The sequence below is a fragment of the Ischnura elegans genome, chromosome 3 (genome assembly GCF_921293095.1).
Source record: "Ischnura elegans chromosome 3, ioIscEleg1.1, whole genome shotgun sequence".
NCBI classification, from domain to species: Eukaryota; Metazoa; Arthropoda; class Insecta; order Odonata; family Coenagrionidae; genus Ischnura; species Ischnura elegans.
The window spans coordinates 35,827,356-35,848,263 of NC_060248.1; positions in this window are offsets into that span (position 1 = coordinate 35,827,356).

Here is a 20,908-nt window from a genome sequence, read left to right on the forward strand (position 1 = left end):
ACTTTTATTTTAATTAAGTTACAAAAACTCTTTTAAGAACCCTTAGAAATTTTCAGGCTTTTCTCCATGCCTTTTGTTTTTCCAGCTAGTCTTTGAAGGAATCTGAAGCCTTATCCTTCAGAAGAGGCTTACTCTGTATTAAGTAGTTCGATCAAATTTGCTATATCATTTTTAAAACTGCCGATTTTCGGGAATAAAACAGAGCCACGAATGAGAGTGATTACAAGACTATGAAACAAGAGCCAACGACAAAACTGAAAACCATATCCTCTCCGTTACTTGCAAAATAAATCTACGTGTGCAAGTAAACTTAAATAACATTGTAATCGACAACCGGTGGCGGCGCCGGCTTCACTCGAAGGTGCCGGTGGTTGCGCCGGCAATGATGCCGGATCGGACTACGTGTATAGACTCCCTTTTGGTTGCATTGCATCCGACGCCAGTTTTTCCTGTGCCTGTGAAAACGGCCTTAAACCTCTCGTCTGAAATAGTTTAAATAGATTAAGTGATAGAGAATGAGTAAAAGCATTGTTTATTCTGCAGTGAACTTCATTGAAACCTTTTTTTAATGTGCCATGAATTTTATTAATTTAGTGTGTAGATATTTCAAATTATTTCATGGCCTGAAGATGACATAAAATATTGAGGCCTGCACTTTCCGTGAAATTTGTTATGAAGATCAAAACATTATTTTTATTTTTCGTGAGGGAAAATTTCTAATTTATCATGGCCGAAATCATTCTCATACTCTATTCATAGTGTAAAAGCTTCATTACAATGAAAGGGAGAACGTGAATGGTCGTGCTATTTCCCCCACTCAATCATACTGCGGTCGTCGATTTCATCTGCCCATTTCATCGTATCTATTGAATGATGATTTCTACACTCATTAGTACTAATTATGAAGCCAAATTGTAGATAAATACCGTGCTATTTAGTCGTCTACTTTTCTTGCGATTAGTTAACTCAATTTTCGACGAAAATTGTGAGTTGCAAAATGCGAAGACGACGAGAAGTTGCTTTTCGTTCAGACGAGTGTAACGTATATTTCATTGAATCGGAAACTTTAGAACACGTCAAAGTGGGTAGAGCATAGCAAGTATGGCATATTGCGTTCATGGAGTCCATTCAAATTCTTCTCCTTCCATCACCTAAGTAGAGCGTAACTCATTCAATGACATTTCTGATTCAATATTGAGGGCTTATTTCAGTTGGTATTATCAGCGAAATATGGTTTAGATTCTACATGACCGTGTACATTGACTTAAGTATCTAGGACTTAGTCTGCCCTCCTATTTATTTGATTAATTGAGTCGTTCTTTACCTTTTATACAAGTCTGTTTATTGCTTGCGGATGGGCAGGAAAAAACGTCAAAATGATCCAAGTAACGTTTTTATCCTTAGATCGAATAAAAATAGCACGCTTAATGCCGGAAGGTTCCGGATTTTGCTTCATCTATCATTCAGGTGGGCTGGATTTACACACCCGGGGTCGGAATATTATTAGCATCATGTTCGTTAACTATGCTTTCGTAATTTTGTCAATTAGATTGTATCTTCAAAATGATAGATTTCTTATATCCTCGACTCCCAATGAGGGTGCTGAATCGTACTGATACCGTAACGTTCAGTCCCTTATGCCTATTACCGCCGTGTGCTTCCCTTCAAGGTTTAAAAATTCATTTCAACCCAGCGCTATGGTATAATCATCAAAATATCTAGTTTTTAACGCATTGTACCTATGTATTATGCCATCATACCGGTGATTTACTTGTTCTGTTGAAATCGAGATTGATAAAATATTTGCTGGTGAGGAGTTTCCATGATTTTCTGCTTTTAGCACATTTTAACGCATATCCAATTTTCACTCAGATATGTATCAAATTTAAACTATTTAATTTGACTGCTTTTATCGATATAATAATTTTCTTTTATTATTTGAATACTTTATTTTAACAGCTGGCGTGAGGAGTGGAAAAGTAGTGCATAGGAATACAAATTGCCATGTGTTAGCCGTTTGCTGATGTTATTGGAGATTTTTGCTGCCGTTGATTGAGTTTTTGAGATTGTTCAGTTTTTTCCGTCATCTCTTGTTGTCATTGTTTTACTTGCAGCCGCAGAGCTTTTACTGTTTAGTTGAATAAAGATATACAATAATTTTTGACACATCAGTTTTGGATTTTGCTTATCGTCGATTGAGAACTAATAATTTAACTTCTGTAAAAAAGTTTCAAATATGCTATGTGTCACATTACCCAGCATACAATTTTTATTTATATGAGAGGCATTTAGTAACTTGGTAATATTATTGAACACTGATTAAGGTTTGCGTAAATTGAGTATAATAAATGTATATAAATAAGAGGCTCATGTTTTATATCCGTTGTACAGCATTCACTATTGGCTTGAATAAGAAGACATAACAGTTTTTGAATTAAATTTTTAGACATTGCTTATTTTCCATTGGGTAGCGATAATTTTATTTTTATAAATGTTTTCCCAATAAATTAAATTTAAGAATTAAAAATTATAAGTTAGATTTGTATTTACATAAAAGGCATTTGAATTCGATGATATAATTCAGGATTGCAAAATTGAGAGCAATAAACTTAAATAAATAGGTACATACGCACAATTGGTCCATGCTTAGGGAATATCTACATACATCAATGGTGAATTGTGGAGCGCAAACAGAGAGCCCAATATTGTTACAATAAAAATCTATTCCGTCAATCTTTTCATTTCATAAACTTATATTTGCTCCATTTGTAGTATTAGAGCCATTTCACGTGCTTATTTCTCTTGATAAAAAATTCTCTCCGATGTCCCATGATACACGCATTTATTTTAATACTTTGATTTTGCTGAATTTAAGTCTATGATTACATTACATTATGTTTGTTTGCTAGCGGAATTTTTGTGCCAGGTACCATTTCCTAGTTGAATTTATTGCGCTACAGACCAGTATGCAACGTTAATAAAACATACTCATATTGCGAGTATTTTTTTAGTACCTAACGTTTCACAAAGGGTACAAAATATTCATTGACTATTTAACCTGAAAATATGTACATTTTAAGTCTTGCTTGTAACTTCAACAATCAACTGTTTGGTTTTGCGTGGCGTAAAATATGATGGTTGCATCGTTTGAAAAAACATCAATGGACGGATGAAATATGAATGCTTATTTAGTGACTCTCTTCCCTAAAATCCACTTTCTTATAAAAACGCTTTTTCAGGCTGACATATTCCGAGTGTTTTATTACGTGATGATCTTTCTCATCTCTGCTGTTCCCTGGATTCGAAATTACTGCTTAGACGCCCATTTTCTGAGAAGTCAGTGGCATTATGGATTAATCCGCAGGGGCTTCCTGACCTTTAGCACTGCGTTCCAGGAGCAAACATTCAGTAAACCGAAGTTAGCTAAGAGCATCAGGTCAAAGTGCTTGGATTATTGAATTGTGCTTGGATTGGGCTGCTATTACTAAGCCACCTCCTGATCATAAATTTGAATCAGTATTAAATCAAGCTTAAGGAATAATAAGAAGTAATAAAGACACTTTCTGCGAATTGGAAATAAAGTTTTCTTCACATGTCAAAATTAATTTCCAACTCCATTTACCATTTCATGATCTACGAAATTATTTAAAATTGCATTCTATAGCGACCACCTTATTCAAATCTATTTCATGTTTTTACCTATCCGTTGGCGCTCAAAAATAGCTTATTTTTGAGTATTTAATAAGGCGATTAGTAGTCATTTAGGAGGTGAATAGTGTTGTCCTTTAAAGTATTCTAAAAATAAATATCGTTTGTATTACTACACCGAGCAGAAGAGGCAGAAAGATTTACATTTTTCACATTTATATCCGTCTTGGAAATGTATTTTATTGCTCATCACTCAGCTAATTTCTAAGCTTAGTAAGTTTAAAATGCTTTTAATGAGTTGATTTTACCCATTTCATGCAAACACGTTAGTTTGAAAACTCGAACGAAATATGCATTCGATTATGGATACAATAATTAGCCTGACTATGCTTTACAATTCATTTACTACAGAAATGTACTCGGGTAGCCGTAAGTAAGTCTCAGACTCCTGCTAAAAATTATGGTATATCTTGATTTACAACCAAACAAAAAGCTAAGAAGTTTATGAGGGTAGGAGGTGCGCAAAAATTTTTCAGGCGTCAACACTTTCGATTGGTTTTATTTCAGAATTTATTTATTTTTTCCTGATGATCCTGACACTTTTGGTTTAGTTTATTCACCTGAGTTTATATACATTTACATGAAAGGGACATGGGTTGTATGAAATGGGATACCAAACAAGGAGTTAAGCCTCATTTCATAATCACCTATATGAATGAAATAAAAAGTTCTGAAATAAACCACCCAAAATATTTGAATTGTGTAGTTGCGCTAAAAATTTTAAAGGTCTCAATAATTTTGGTTGGTTTTAATTCAGAATATATCTTAATACTTATCCAGATAATACCTTTAGTAGGTTAATTGAAGTCATTTAAATATACTTGCCTAGGATACGGACTGAGTTGAAAGGAGTTAGCTTTGCAATACACAGATAAAGCTAAATGTTATAGTCAAAGCTGTGAATGGCATGTATTGCTTCAAAAAAAATGTTAGTACCTCAAAAGACTCGGCTCGTTCCAATAGCCGAAAATTTAATACCAATTTTTTCCTTATATTCTGAACGTGAAAATGGGGTGTATTGGGTAAGCAAGAAGCTAATATTTTATGCACAAAATTCAGTCTTAATACCGGGTGTTTCAATAGCAAGTGTTTTAATAGCGGGATTAAAACGTTTTGTAATATTTATCACATAAAACTTGCAGCCATAAATGATAATCGAATCAATGGTCAACTAAAATAGTTTTGCCAGTTGGAAAAAATGCCCATGTGCACCCAATGCTTCCGCCCCCATCCGCTAGAAAGTGCAAGTAGCAAAGATGAATATTGAGCAGTAAACTTTTCGTGTTTTACAGTTTTACAAAGACGGAATCCGTGTATCGTAAATGATAATAAAAACCTTTTTTAAATTCCACAAATTTATTCCGCCGCAGCGTCGAAACTACTTAGGTGTACCTGAGATTAAATTGGTGGGCCATAACAATGTTTTTCTTTTTATTTACGATAAAATGTACCTACTTCCAAAAGGTTTAGCCAGAGACGATAGAGATAAACGGATTTTGTAGTTGCTGTGCAACGTGCGTTCATTGTTGAATTCCATTGTGATCCTTCAGATGATAATAACATCCGTGCCTCCACTACCAGCTCACCTTACCGAAGAAGAAAGGTTATCGAAGCAGTTGCTACAAGAATTACTCGAGAGACAATATTCAGCGATTTGGAAAAACTCGTATATCGTCTTGACGTGCGACGAATAGTGCTCACATTGAAAACTTGTAGGCTTTAAGTAAAAATGTCTGAGTGGCCGCATTTGATGTATGATATATACCAGTAGGTTTAGTTTGGTAAATATTATAAAACGTAAAAACACCGCTATTAATTTTGAAACACCCGGTATTTTAAATGAAAATTTGTGAAATCAAAGCAATAATTATTCTCGAGAATCGAACATACATTCGATGTCGATACTCGTAACATTGTAAGTTGACCTTCTTCTTCCCTCTCGAAACGGAAAGAGCAAGGTTTTGGTGTGATCCGAGTGTGTTGGTAGTGCACTCCCCGTAATTAACATTCCGGCCGGCGCGTTCAATTTTAATGAGTCACATAATGGCGGCTTGATTACCGCCCGGGTCCCGCCGAAAATCCCTCTGCGTCCACCTGCACGTAGTGAAAGAGCACACACACCGCAGCGGCAGCCAAGACGTTGAGGTCTGCTGGCCTAGATTACGACCCGCAAGCAGGATATTACCGAGAGGCAGCGTGCATTAGAGATGGAACGACGGGAGGAGAGAATCGTGTTGGAATTGGCCCGGAGGCTTACCTCGGGAGAAGTGTGTTCGTGTTGCATTGATGGGGTGTTGGTCAGGTTATAATCCTGGACGCGAGCTTGATTGAGGAGGGTCTTTGCGGAATTTTAAATTAAATGCCGATACAAGTATGGTATCGCAAAAGACTCTTGGTGCATCCTCAGAAAAAAATCATGGTGAAAGGATGCCGGCGGCTAATATAAAGACCTTCATCATCATCGCAGGTCAAAAACTATCACCGGTTTGTCAATACGACTCAAGTAAAGAATATATATTTTGAAATTCGTCGAATCCATCTATTGAAAAATATTGGAAGACCAAAAGAGTATTGGCCGGACGCATCATCATTACTGCTCAACAATCCTAAGATTGGTTTGACGCAGCTCTCCACTCAAATCTTCTATCAGCTAATTTTTTCCTACCAACCTAGTATTTCTTCTCATTTACATCCTTCTTTACCTGTTTCGTATATTTTGTTCTAGGGCTTACTTTTCCGTTCTTGCCATCTTTTTGTCCCTCGACGACTGTCTTTATTAGGCCATCATGTCTCAAGACAATATCCTATAAGGTTATTCCGTCTTCTTCTCAAGGTTTTCTGAGGCTACTCTCCTACTCTTCTTTGGACTTCCTCATTGCTAACTTGATCATTACTATTTTTATGTAACACTAAATTTTGAAGGCCTTGATTTCTCCGCGGGTGTCACTGCCCATGCCTCACTTCCAAGATGCGTACTTCAAATGTAAGTTGTTATAAACCATTTTCTCGCTTCCATGTTTTAATTTCCCGCTGTAAGTGGGTGTTTCTCTATAGATAATGTTAGAGTCCTCATAAAAAGATTTAAAAAATAATAGGAAATAAGAAATGGCAAAGGAGTGACACAAATATATCCATGAACATGATATACTTATCAAAGACAGTTTATAAAGTGTGGTGTAATAATGGTAGAACGTGATGCGTGATAAAGGTGATGTGTTTATTGTAAAATGGAATATAAAAGTTCATATGCTCGATGCAATTCATTGTTCGATCCTTTCATAGGAAAAATTGCTCATTGTGAATTGAATGTCCTGCTAAGATCAAAATGTTGCATTTTTAAATATTCGGCCCAACAGGCGTAAATTTTACACATTTTTTTCCTTTTATTACAAAATCGGGTATTGATAATAAAGATATTTCTTTCACGATGCTCGCATGGATAAATTTTTCCATGCTACACGTTTCCTGATATGTGGGGTGTGGATTCTTGAAAAGACTGTAGTTTTCATCATGTAATTTTGAATTTTCATTGTCGTTTTTCAAAAATTAAAATCAAATATATGCAGGTGAAAATTTCTCAGGCATTAGACCGTGGCGCGCCGATGTGCGTTCTCCATATCTCCTTCCATCGTTTCTAAGAGCGACTCATCCGTCTTCATCAAGGGTCTAGAAATGCAAGTACCATTTCTTTCTAAACTTATGGTCATTACCCATTCCTACTCGTGGAGTACTTCGAAAATATCATGAAGATTTTAAAACTACAATTGGATTCATTGAAGCCACCATTTTTTTGCTAGGTCAAAGCTGATATTTTTATGGCACCGTCATAATTTAATATTTTTTTAATTTTTTGGCTAATATTATGCTACTTCCTTAAATTAAATCGATTAAATATCTTTTAATGGGTTTAACGACTCAGGAACTATAAGTTCTTATTGAAATTTATGCTACGGTGACGTTATTTTACACTGTGTGAATGTGAGTTAAAACTTGAATTATTTTTTAAATCGATATTTTAAAGCATTTTTTCACAAATATTTTTCGCCTAATATTGATTTTTCAATCATAAATACTTGCAATATCTTGTATACCAAACCAAGTGCTGTGCATCACAATATCATACAGTCTTTCTCTAATTGAGAGCGGAGAGACCTGGGCGCTTTTGGCCGGAGAGTGGGGAAGTTACCTCCCGCAAATTCACTCCCCATTTAACCGGTTAAATGGAGGTGACACCTACTTCCCACGTGCATGGAGGGGAAGGACTCGTTCGTGTTGGTGGATTCACGGTCGGAGTGACGCGGCGAGAATAGTCCCGTCGGATAGAATGCTGGGACTATAGAGGAAATATATGCCAGGGCGCGCATACTGGCAGCGTAGTAGTAGTTAGTTGAAACTGACGTGTATCGCGTGACGTGGTTTATTGACAGGAGACTGGAGTTTTCTTTTCCTTGGTAACAAGTGATTCTCCTAGTTCATTACTAGTTCAATGGACGAAATTTAAGTTCATTTATTAATTTCAATTTTCAAAGCTAATTATCACATCTCAAACTTATAGAAATGAAAAAAGAAATTGCTTAATGATCACCGATTGATGAAATTTAATAATGATTAAATTTTATTAATTTTCAATTTCTCTTGCTTTTTGCAATTACCTACCTAAGTATGTACAAACACTCTCATTTCCAACATTTTGGCATGTAATTTCAAAACTGGCTCTGAACATGTACAGTAGGGTGGGCCGAAAAAAGGCTTTTTTTCCTGATCAAATTTACCCTGTGCGGGAAAGTTGCGAAATAATATAAGGATCTCGCACACAAATTTTTTTTCAAATCGGATAATATTAACCACTGCCGCCCGAGCTCTAAAGTTTAATATTTTGCGAAAAATCAGGCTGATTTCAGAATCAAACGGCTATGAAGACGAATTTTATGAAAATATGGGATAATGGATAATAGAGTATATACATGTTTATAGTTTATAAAAATTAAATTTGAAGTTTATTTGACAAAATCTATGGTTAAAGAAATGTCTATGAATTAACAACAAAATTAGCGTATAGACCACCCGCACAACACAACTCATTTTTGCCTACGTTTTTAAAATTCCATTTTGGGGGCTGATTTGCAGGGAAAATAATATTTATTTCGATTGAATTTAATGTTTTAGCAAATAAGTCATCATATGGTAGTAAATAATCCCACAAAAAGTATTAATAAGGTAAATTATTTTAAATTAACATCAATCATAATGACGAATAACGTACCTATGGAGCTATTTTCAACAAGAAATTCAGCCAAGGCTGAGCAAGAACAGAACCTGAACACCAAGCATTTCACTAATGTAAGTAGCTCTTTGCTAGTTTCGTTCCCGCATAGGGCAAATTTGACCAGGAAAAAAAAAACCTTTTTTCGGCCCACCCTAATGTACAGGCTCCAATAATCTTGTAACAATTTTTAATCAATCGCTAACTGAACTAAGACAGTTGAAATTTTTTTTATTGCTAAAAACTTGCAGATCCTTATATTTTCTACTCATCTTTAATAAGCTTCGGATCGGAGGCATCTCTTTACAAGTGTTGAATTTAATCTTACAAGTTCAAAATTTTTTATGCAATGTCTTATATTACGTTAGACGCACTTGCACATTTTCGTCCAAACTTAATTATCCTTGCCCCTAAAAATCCAGAGGATTAAATAAAATGACGAAAATGCTGGATATCCAAGAAAAAGTGTAATCATGGTAACTGAAATATGCATCCAAAAAATGTTTGCGTTGCCACAGCTCGGTAACTAAGGAGTGGCGACCCTATGTTTATGGATCATAAATGCTTAGTATTTTCTCCTCTACTGTCCCCTGAAGTATTTGCAGATTCCTTCTATAACACACTCTATATATATTCTACCACGCGAGGAAACGTTTTCCCAAAGGCAGGCGATGTTGGTGTAGTTCATAACGCCTTGCAGTGCCATAGGCCAAGTTAACAAGGTTCCTAACGCGATAGTGATATGCAAATACTGATACGGCCATTCGCTGGTATTTATTTCAACAAAGACGTTGATACCATGCGTCTCAAAAGGATTACCAACAAACGGAAAGATGGCATTTGATGATAAGAACTTCTATCGTACTATAAAGCATAATATTAAACAAATTTTGAATTGTGCGAAACATTCACAGCGTAAAAATCATTCGCTTTGACCGGGATGATTTTAAATGTCACAAACGATTTTTCGCACAATTTGGGCATAGCGGGTGACTCCTGCAAAGTTATCACCGTGGCTAGTCTCGTTATACTTCAAAATTACAAATGTTGAACTTCAATGAGTAAATTTAACTGTTATAAAGGAAATCCTCGATTAATGATGGCGAGTTAGCGCAATAAAAAAGTGGCTGAACTAAAGTAGCTGATTTAAAATTAACGAATGATAATTAGAACCCGTCCACGGAATGGTCCAGTTTTGAGCTTCTTCTACTTCTTCTCTACCACTCCCTGTAGTATTGCAAATTCCTCCCGAAACACCTTGTACAAGTTGATTATTTCTTTTCCCCATTGCAATGGGCCTCGCGTCTACAGGTTGCCCATCCCACGCCGGGTAACATTTCCGTTTGGCGTACGGCGACATGGTTTCCGCGGCGAGCCGAATCCTCTAGTAATACCGTCTCTCTCCCACGCACACCTTGCCCTTAATTGCCCCGCACTTGCGATTTCCGACCCAATATATACGCCTATCCTCGGGAAGGAACTCGGGCACATTCTCTTGGATTCTCTCCACGATCGAAACTAGTCCCAGTTGAGCCCGACCTCTCTGAGGTGATAGCGGTGAGAGCGGGGAGGGTGGAAATAAGGGGGGGGGGGTGGGCTGGGTGGAAATGCAATTGCCCTTCGCGCCAGTTTAGCTAATGTTGCGTTGCGTGTCCTCGACCTACTTACGGAGATTCCAACGCAACGGCGCGGTTCAAATAAGTACACATCGATGGCTAAGTTATAACAACACGTACCTATCTCAAATTCGGCCGGTTTGAGATAGGTATCTTAAACAAAATGTAATAACATTTTTAAAAAATAAAACAAAAGCAAAAAAAACAACTCTTTGTTTGCAAATGAATGCTTTCTTTACATTTTTATGAACTTTTGGCTTTTAATTTAAGTGTAAAAGTTAAAAAAAAAATTAATCGTTTTTTTTTGCTCTCCTTAAAATTTGCTATTTTTGAGATACAGGTTGTTAGAACTTAGCCGTCGATATGATGCGGATGTTTCTTTAAATGTCAGTATTATTTATTTAAATCAATTAATTCATTTAGTACATGTGTTATTTATTTAAATAATAGCATGGTTACTGGAGAAGAACAAATGGACGGATAGGATGAGCAACGAAGAAATGTACCGAAGTATGGGAGAAGAAAACGAACCGTGGATCACCATGCGTTAGAGGAGGGTCGTAATAATGATAATTATGGTGATAACGATAATAATATTTTGATAATAGGAACAATTTAATCTATTTTTACATGAAGAATGAGGTAAGTACAAAAAGTTTAAGAGAGATCCAAATTATTACGTTATAATTACTACAGTTATTACAATTAAACAAATGAGAGTAATAAAAGAACAATATTTTAGACACATTGACAACAATGTTTTATGGAATATGATGTTTTGTCCTGCCAGTCTTTTAAGGTATGTCAGCAGGTTCCATTTTTAAATTAAAATTTTGTAATTCTATTTATGTTCGACGAATTGTATAAAATGGGATAACGTTTGTAATGTTTTTAATAATGATTATCCAAAAGCCACTTTAAAGTAGGTAACAACATGAGAGAAGAAATACAAATTTTTGCAGAAGATCTTTCCGAAAACAAAATCATTAACAGCTTAGCGGAGGAAAAAAATAAAAATAATAGCAATATAATTTATTGTACTCAGATTATTAAATCCAAATCAGTTTGACAAAATCAGTTTTGTTTTAAACAGTTCACAGCTCATTAATCAGTTTCATACCATAGTGTGACAGCAAATTGAAATCAAACAAATGAAAATACACAACAAAAATTCGGAACATACATACATGATAATTCTGAGTTGAAACGGTCTCTTAATTTAGGCTACCTAGGAATAAGTATGTTTATTTTTCTGAATATTTGAAGCCAATACCATTACCTGGGACAAGAATGCATAATATAATGCAATTAAGTGAGAGTTTTAATGGAGGAAAAAATTGAAGAAATCGCCCGAGGAAAACCTAGAGATTAATATTCGATGGAGATATATAGAATGTCACGAGGAAGAAGATGACCAAGGGGCTCAAGGAAATTGCATGAGAAAGGGAGCAATGAATGCCTGTCGTGCAGTGATATCAGGGTTGTAGTACTGTGAATTGTATGGTATTAGGTGGAGGCCACCAGCGGATTGGATCATTCGCGCCATTAAGGAAAGGTAGGGAAGGAAGGATGGAGTGATACCCGGCGTCGGCATTAGCATGCAATTAACGAAAGATTTCAAGGGGATCACGCCTTTACGTTCCATCCGACGGACGGAATGCTATGCTTAACATGCCGTGTATATTTTTAGTTTTCGAATATACTCATCTACACTGGGATTTGAACCTGGACCCACAGGGTGAGAATCCAACGCTCTAGCTCTCAACCGCAACAACCCGATCCCCGTAAAAATTTCTTCTTTCGCAAGGGATATGGTTTAGTGTTGAGAAGCAAAGATTGAATAAGAATAAAAATTAAAATATGCTAATCATTCAGTTTATTTTTCACTTTGTACTTCTTCCACCTTGATACGTGAAGATCTTGATGATCTACTGATCCTCTACCTGTAAAACACTGGTCATAATAATAGGGCCATTTTTCCTGCTTAGTAGGAAGAAATGGAAGCTCAGCACCTACGACATGGAGGCACTGGTTGAATAGCTTTCATCAGCCGAAAACGCTTTCGCGGTAGATAACCGAAATATGGAGAATTTCCATTAATTACTCCGCGGGAATCTGAGAAGCAATATTTTGAATTCCTTCAATGTTCTAGGGTAAAACGAAATACACCAGTCCTTCGGAAAAGTTTCTTTCTTATTTATCCTTTACGTTGAAGAGGGAAGCCCATGAAGGGAGGGGAGACTGCTAAAATTCTTCTTAAATTATCCATGGAAGCCTACCTTAATCAGTGTAATACTTAAATAAAAACTATTATAAAGGACCTCAACACATTGTTAAAGAGAAAACATTTTTAGAGTCCACGAAATAAAATGCAGAAGATGCTAAAGGGAATGAATTTGTAAAGAAACGTTTTAGGCTAATCACTAGTATGAAGTGTACTCGCTAATAATTTATCTGATGTATCGGTGGACCTGATAATACGGTGGATTTACTATGTATTCCCCTAAATGGTATCTATTCTTAATTTCCCCAGCAATCTTAGCCAAGCACGTGGCCTCAGAATCTTTAGCGGCTGCCAGCCTAATTCGTGTGAAAGCTGGTTCGCCATATCCATCCGAATTCTTCCGATGTCTCCTCACTCGTTTAGATTAGCCCATTAGGTCACATTTGCGAATGCGTCCTCCGCCGCGTGACCCTTCCACTCAAATTAGATCCGAGGGACATGGTTATTGCATTACTCGGCGCTCGCACCGTTGACTGAGACGTGTCAGACTGGTAAAGGGGACCCCGTTACTGCGTGGTGCGACTTCACATACTTTTTTCTCTTTCTTCTGTATTTTCCAGTGGAGGGGAGGAGTGGTACCATGAACATAAAGAGAAAACGGGCAATTACCTGGGCGCGTTAAGAAGCGTCTGAGGCGTTATATCAATTACTCTCAGTTTTACACACTTTTTCTTAACTTGCTTCGTTTGTTTCATCGATGGAATCTTGTGATTGATTTTAAACCCATTTCGCATTGTTAATTCGGCATGAAATTCTGCAAATTTGTTTAATTTTGATGACAGTAAATTATTTAATAAACAAACATTAGAAATTTAGTTCGATTTTGTTCCATTCAATTAACTTAATTTCCTTATGGAAAAATAGTTCTTTATAGCTTTAAAGTTTCTCGCCAAAAAACTGTAAGCGATACGGCACTATTACAGTGGACTGCATTTCGTATATGCGCCGAAAGTCCCACATTCTCCAAATCACACTCACTTGAATGTCGGGCTCAAGTAGATGGGGGCAGCGTCGACTCGAGACCCATCCAACTCGACGACACATTCACAACTCAGCGTTCACGGCTATAAACCACGAAAACTATAACTTTGAACAATAAGACTCCCGTCCTCAGGGGCGCACAACAAATAACAATCCTAAGTGAGTGGCGATTACAGTATAGGACTTCCTACGGTGCGAACAGTTGGCGTCAATTATATTTTTTTTTGCAGAAATATTTTTAAATGCACTGGTTTAACTGATTATATGATTCATCACTAAAAAGTAAAAAATTTAAAATAAAAAAGAATTCAAAAAATATTAAGATATTTCCAAAAAACAGTATAAAATACACTAAAAAAGTAAAAAATAAGCTTTTCACCTCCTGGAAAATATAGCCTGGGTGCAGATTGAGTTTAGATATCAATAATGGGTTAGGTATCAATATTGTATGGCAATCATTGCCGTACAATATTGATACCACTCGACCTAACGTCTTCTGCTCTCGTTTCCATAAAATCTAATCATAACTCACGCTATATACTCCAAGTCGTGAGAAACTTATTTATTTAGTACTTTTATGCTGTTTTATTTATAAAGCGTGCTTAATAAAAAATTTTTTGGTTTATTTTTTTTACGTCTACAGTTAAAACGAAGGAAATACGTTGAGAAGGCCACAGTCCGTCTCAAAGAAGCTTGATTTATGTTGCCACTTATGGGAATCCGTTTCCAAAAATGTCCGCAGTGTAGCACATGACATAGGAGGGTTCGATGAGCAGAAGCTTCTATGTCATTGCCATGGATATGTCTGATGTGAATACGACTCATGCCTTTCCCTTAGTTTGGGAAGAAAATTCCACTCACCGGCGAAGCATGATGGATTTTGCGTCCACGTTAAATGTTATTGAAAAAAAGTTAGGTCTCTCCTCAAACCCCCACACGATCAGGGCCTAGGAATCAACCGGATCGGTTCGCCTGTGTTACCGCTACTCAGCGCAGACCGACGACCGACCGGTAAGACCAATTATCCCCTCGGAATCGACTCACTCGTGTCAGCGCAACACAGCGCAGACCAAAGGCCGACTTGTGCTCTAGTCAGTGTCTCCTCCTCACTCCGGATCGGTTCGCCTGTGCAACCGCTACTCAGCGCAGACCAACGACCGACCGGTAAGATCAATTATCCCCTCAGGATCGACTCGCTCGTGTCACCGCTACCCAGAGCAGACTCACGGCCGACCTGACCGACCCAGCCCGCAGGGCTAGCATTGTAAGTGTGCCAGAATCTTGAGTAGTAATTCCCTGAAATTATAATTATTGTTATATTAAATTAATCATAAATGACGCCAACTGCTTCCTGCTAGTTGAACCCTCCCATGTCCCGTGCGACAGCAGTGCAGTCATGGCTGCAGAGAGATTCATTCATTCTCATTATTTACGATGAAATATTTTTAATTGCATGGAATATCTTTGAAAATCATGCGTTGGATGGAATTTTATCATAAAATGTAAATATGGCGGCCGCAAATGGTTCCATTAATTTTTATATTGTTGCCATGGAGGCCTTGTTTATTTGTTTATGTTAATGTATCTAAGTGATAGACTGAGATTTTAAGGGGCACTGCTTATAAGCTCTCATAAATTGATTCGGTAAACATGGAGATCTTCTCACTTACACATCCCCACACAAATTTCGGTACAGTCGTTGATTGCCGTATTGTTTTCAGATCGCTCTAACGTCAGCGACCTATGTGGCGAAATTTTTAAAAATCCATTTAAATAATCGGTGGATGGCAAAAAACCTTGTGGCCGGAAAAAAAATCCTCCATTCTCGTATTCGTATTTTAAACGATCACATTATGATAAATATATTCTGAGCTTTCGTCCGCAGAGCGTAGCATATCCGGCTGCGTCCTAACTGAAGACGTAAAATTAGGAGTTTTTGGGATCGGGCGCTTCATAATATCCCTGTTGGCCTAAAATTTATATTTGAGGTGAGATAATATATCAAAATTATAACTTTCCAGTTCTATTACTTGTGTATGGAAATATTCCAAAAAATCTTTACTAAATGGATCGCTCTACACTCGTCGCTGCGCTGCGGGCATTTGTCGAAACCATTTAAAAACGATTCCTTGCAGGTAAACATGATTCAGATTCCTACGGGACGGACAGGGACCTCTTCTAAGTACTCCGGTTGGTAAGAACAGCATTTGAGGCAACGGTGTTTCGAATTGTGATCCCGGTTCAATCCGCGGAGGTGCGTTGCGATCATTAGTGTTGGCTCGCCGCGTCGCTGTGGAGGTTTTAGGCTCGAGGTCTAATGATTGAATCACGGTCCCTATATAACGGCCATTGGCTGAGCGATTGTCCAACGTATATAATGAAAGAGGATCCTCAAGTCCGCCTCTAAACATTTTGTCACCCATCGCGCATTTAAATTGGTTTACTAAAGTCGCCACTCTCCTCGATGACGGACAAAGTGATCCGAGTTTCACCGGTAAATAAGGTAAAATAAGGGGTTTTTATAAAAATTTATTTACATTAAGATGTGATCTATTGAATTCATAACTTTTCAAAGCTCTTTTTTGCAATTACAAAAGTTTTACTCCAAAATATTGTAGAAAAGCGGATCGGATTGCACTCATTGCAGCGCCGCGGGAATTTTTGAAAGCCATTTTAAATGCGAACGAAGTGGCAAGAGAAATTAGCCTTTTATGGGATGGAATCAGGCCTCCTATATGCAGTTTCCATGGATTGTCCTCTATGTTGAACGAGTCATTCTATCTTCAGCCATTTAGTATGCCTGAGGGGACCCGCATGGAATCGTGGGGCTGGTGCAATAAAAAGCCATTAGTAATCATGTCGCGGCTTCACTTAGCATGAACGCAGTTTTTTGCGTTTAAACCGTAGGCGGATCTGGGCTTGATTGTGGGTGAGTTTTCTAGGCTCATCGTTGAAGGGAGATGAGTAAACGTACATTACCGGCCAAATGTTTTTAATGAAGTGCTTCTACACCAACCTACACGATGGTCAGCGCACTGTTAGTTGCAGGATGATTTTAAGTCAATGGTATACTATGATTAAAGAGATTTACCATTTGTATCCCAGGTTAGTATAACTTTTGTAGTAGTTAGAAGAGATTATATCCAATATATTTCAACAAATTTATTGAATAAGTAAAATTTTCCAGCATATCATTAGCTGGGTGATCAAAAGTGAGATATGTGCAGGGAGCTTTTGTAGTAGTAAGAAGAGGTTATGTCTAATACATTTCAACAAATTTACTGAATAAGTAAATTTTTCCAGCACATCATTAGCTGAATGATGAAAAGTGAGATTCCAATGGGATCCCAACGTTTATTAAACACCGCACAGGGTTTAACACATAGTGTCATTATCTCAAGTACCTTGGTACGCTCAAAATATCTGAGCATTTAGAGAAAAGAAACTCATAAGTATTTCTGTCATATTGGTAACGTATAGGTAAAGTATATTTTACCGAAATAAAAAGTATTTATTTAGCCGAAGTACTTTCTTGTTTCATGTTGGGAATTAGGGAAAGGATATTTTTTCCAAAACAATCCAAAGATATTTTTTCTCAATCCAATGGGATCCCAAAACGTGTCACTTTCCATCCTTCATTTTATCAAAATATCATCATTTTTATGGCTCAAAGGGAAAGCGCAAGATATGCTTAATATTGGACACGCAAGAAGAAATCTAAAAAACGTTTAAATACCATCTAGTATTTAAACTTTTAAATACCATTAAGTATTTTAGTATCTAGATATTTAAATACTAGATACTAAAATACTTAATGGTATTTAAAAGTTTAAATACTAGATGGTATTTAAACGTTTTTTAGATTTCTTCTTGCGTGTCCAATATTAAGCATATCTTGCGCTTTCCCTTTGAGCCATAAAAATGATGATATTTTGATAAAATGAAGGATGGAAAGTGACACGTTTTGGGATCCCATTGGATTGAGAAAAAATATCTTTGGATTGTTTTGGAAAAAATATCCTTTCCCTAATTCCCAACATGAAACAAGAAAGTACTTCGGCTAAATAAATACTTTTTATTTCGGTAAAATATACTTTACCTATACGTTACCAATATGACAGAAATACTTATGAGTTTCTTTTCTCTAAATGCTCAGATATTTTGAGCGTACCAAGGTACTTGAGATAATGACACTATGTGTTAAACCCTGTTCGGTGTTTAATAAACGTTTAGTGTGGAATTGCACCAACTTTCTCACTTCAATATAGTATCACTCAAGTTGAATGTATCCAAAAGAAGAAAGGAAAGTTCGCTTCTCCTTTATTACCCACTGGTGTCCACTGAGCGAGTGTTTGGTCACCCTCAGCCATCCAACAGACGGGTACCCGCATTTGATTTATTTCACGTTTAACAACCAATAGCCCTTACGAGCATTAGCAATCCAAGCGTACAGAGAACTCAGGCGAAAAAAAGAAACGTTTCGTGAACGCCTGTTGACGCAACTGGCAGGAACCTTCAAATAGATATAAGCAAGAAAAATTCATGTTGACCGGGATTAGAATCGAAATCCGTTTTCTTTTGGGTTAACTGATTCGGAGACCACTACACAACCTAAGTTCCTAAAAGGATGAATAATTCTCACTAGAGTAGTAGTGTATAGCCCTTTTTGTTGCGGCTTATGACTCGGCCATACCTTATGCCTTTATGCTTAATATTTAAAGGTTCAGGGTGTTCCATTTCAACATCTGATTCCATCTCAAATATAAGAATTTGTTTTTTATAAAAATTGGAAATTGTAATTGAAAGCTCCCGGAGGAGGATTTGAATGAGGATTTTAACGAACATCTATTTTTTCCATTTACCATGATAATACTGAAGTTGGTGTTTCAACTTAGGCCTCAGATTTTGGTTACTGCGCAGGCTCACGAGGGATGGAAGAAATGAACGCGTGATTTAGGCTTAAGGCTGTATACTAAAGTATGCTTATACCATTGATCAAGCTTCTAAACGCATTTATTTTAAGTGAGATATGGAGACACGAGTGGGGTTTTCCCTTTTATTAATTTTATTTTATCCGGTACCTCCCATGACATCGATATATACAAGCTTATTTACGCTCTGTGTTAGGTTAACAACCTTCTCATCCGTCTGACTATATCACTGTTCGTATCGTCACTTTTGGAGGAAGTAACTGGCAGGACCGAGGGAGGAAGGCGTAATATTAGATGCCTGCTCATATGTGTGAGCTAGTCTATGTCGAGCGAGCAACAGTTGGGCGAGCGAGCGAGAGGAGTAACAGCGATATCTGGCGGTAGGGGCGGGAAGGAGGAGGTATATGGTGGCGATAAAAAGCGTCGGCAGGAGAAGGAAGGATTTGGAGCGGGGGAGGGGGAGGAAGGGAGTTTATGTGGCGTTGGGAGGTGGGGCAGGAGGGGTCGTGGAGAAGAGAAGCCCCCCTCCCTCCCTCTAACACCCCTTTGTTTCCCCCGTGCCGCCATCTCACCAATAATGTTTTCGACCCGCACAGTCGTCTGCCCCGGTGTGGAAACGAGGCGTGAACACGCATACGAACGGCGAATCCTTCCATTTACGTGCACACTGCTTTGGTGGGAAGAAATCCCGAAAGGAACAACGTGGTGCCGTTTTTTCCTCGTCTATTAGGCTTCCTGCCACGTGGTATTGAGAATTACCATAGTAATCATGTGCTCAGTGCCTCACCCCAGCAATAGGAAAGCGTGTTTAAACTTTTCGGGTACCTGTTGAGTAGGGCGGATCGCAAAAATCGATTTTTTTCAAATCCATCTGGCCCAATGAAAAAAAGTTGTGGGACCGATCAAAAATAAGGCCTGAAAAATTTGAGACCTGTACGTGAACCCCTGACCCTCGCTCAAATGCAATTTAGGGGGGGAGGGTCAAAATTCGAAAAATATAATATTTAATGGTCATTTCCTATAGATTTTGCCGAGTTACTGCCCTTTAGGGCAAAAATTTCGTGCATTTTGACGTATCTGCCACCGTTTAGCCACAAAATGCCTAATATGAGTCCGCGTCCGCGAAGAAAATATTCCAACGCCCACGCAGCGTCGCGGATACCAGAGCCGCAGGCCGATCCCTTCCCCTCCACGCTCGCTTCTCCCCCTCCCACGCCTCTAATACAGCAAAATTCATCCCGCGCATGCTGCTAGGAGGTCGTTTATCTTTGATAATATAAATCAGAAGATGGTAGAAGGTAAAAAACCATGCGTAGTGAGACGACTTGTCCCTTATTTGGTGCCTCGTCGGCGTTAAACAAATCGATGTTACCAACTTTTAGAGAAGTGATGAAATATTTTTAGACCTGCGCACGCAGGAAAGGAGACTACGGTCTATGAATACGCCTCTCGAGTGGCTATGAAGGTTTGGGAACTTAGGTTATGCACTTCTATTCCGGTATTGTCCGACAGCTGTGACTAAATGGATGAATAGGGGTGAAGGCCGCCGGCGTCCCGTCCCCGCTCGCCTCTCCCGCGCCCCAAATGCACCAAAATTTTCACTAAGTGCGTCTTTCTTCGTTAGTCTTACTAATATTTGTTGTATCAGCATCGTCCAGTGAGGAACAATCACGAAGGAATTACTCAATTACCTGCTTTCCAGTCTGTATTTCGTATGTTAGTGTCATTCCTCGTCTTTTGCTGCTGTCAACAAAGTTTTGGTAAATTCTTTCGCGAATCTCTCGTCCGTATGTATAATAAAAGGAATATTGATATTCAAATTAGAACTTTCATCCATAGATTTTTAAATTCCACAGCGCTAAGCTCAGATATAGCCGAAGGAACCGGAGTCTCCCTCCAATATATCATCAGCGGGTAGTCCTTTATGTCGATATTAAAATCCAGCAATTAAAAAAATCTCGGATTGGTCGCCAAACGCATCCTTGCAGAAACGCAAATTGGGTCCCTAGATTACCCTCCCAACGTTTATTTCGCAAATCCAAGTCAGCATAGTGCAATTAGCAAATAGACCACTGTAAGGGATGAAATACGATTTGATGCTTTCCCAGAGAATGATGTGGGTAAA